Source organism: Rhea americana, unplaced genomic scaffold, assembly GCF_003343005.1.
Source record: "Rhea americana isolate MKP2758 unplaced genomic scaffold, rheAme1 scaffold_120, whole genome shotgun sequence".
In the NCBI taxonomy this organism is placed as follows: domain Eukaryota; kingdom Metazoa; phylum Chordata; class Aves; order Rheiformes; family Rheidae; genus Rhea; species Rhea americana.
Window position 1 is genome coordinate 2,915,728 of NW_028185262.1, and position 852 is coordinate 2,916,579.

The 852-nt window shown below is 65.4% G+C and overlaps 1 protein-coding gene across 1 annotated transcript in view; it reads left to right on the forward strand.

The window, feature by feature from the left end:
- Positions 1 to 651: 651 nt before the first annotated feature.
- RAB7A (RAB7A, member RAS oncogene family) overlaps positions 652 to 852 on the forward strand; it is a 22,483-nt gene continuing 22,282 nt past the window's right edge. Inside the window, exon 1 of the mRNA XM_085324550.1 lies at positions 652 to 768. The gene's annotated coding sequence lies outside the window, so the exon portion shown is untranslated. The remainder of the gene's footprint in view (positions 769 to 852) is intronic.

Consider the following 852-nt stretch of genomic DNA (forward strand, 5'->3'; position numbering starts at 1 on the left):
CTTGGCACTGGTTATTGCCTCATTAATCAAGCTGAATGTATTTTAAATTGTCATATTTTACTTTTTTTTGTGCTGTAGCTACTCACTCCAGATCACAGAATAGCTGCGGTTGGCAGGGACCTCTGGTGACGCCAGGTCCATGCCTGCTCAGGCAGGGTCACCTAGGGCAGGCTGCCCAGGGCCATGTCCAGTTGAGTTTTGACTATCTCCAAGGACAGAGCCTTCACAGCCTCTGTGCAACCTGCTCCAGCGCTCCATTGCCATCACAGGGAAGAGGCGCTTTCTTAGGTGCAGGTGGGACTTCTCACCTTTCGGTTTGTGCCCGTGGCCTCCCATCCTGCTGCCGGGCCCCACTGGGAAGGGTCCGTCTCTGTCCCCACCCTCTTGATGCCCTCCCACTGGCGTTTACACGCATGAGTAAGGCGAACGGCCCCAGCTCCAGGTGCCCCCGCCAGTGCTGCTGACGCCATTTGGCGACAGCCGTTACGCAGCCGCGGACACCAGCCGGCCTCGGCGGCCCAACATGGCGGCCGGCCGCCAGCCTACCGTCACGTGACGCGCGCCGCCGCCGCCCTTCCCCCTTCCATGGGGGACGGCGGCGCGGCGGCGCGCTGACGTCACGGGCGCCGGGCGGGCCCCGTGACCGGAAGTTGTCGGGGGGAGGCGGAAGTGAAAGCGGGGAGGCGGTTGGGTCCCATTAAAGCCGAGCTGAGGCGATCGGGGGGAGGCAGCGAGTCTCGGGCGGGCGCCGCGGCCACACGCAGCACGGTGAGTCCGGCCGCGACCAGGCCGCGGGCTGCGGCCGGGACGGGCCGGGGGGTTCTCTGCGCACCGCCTTCCCTGGGGCCTAGT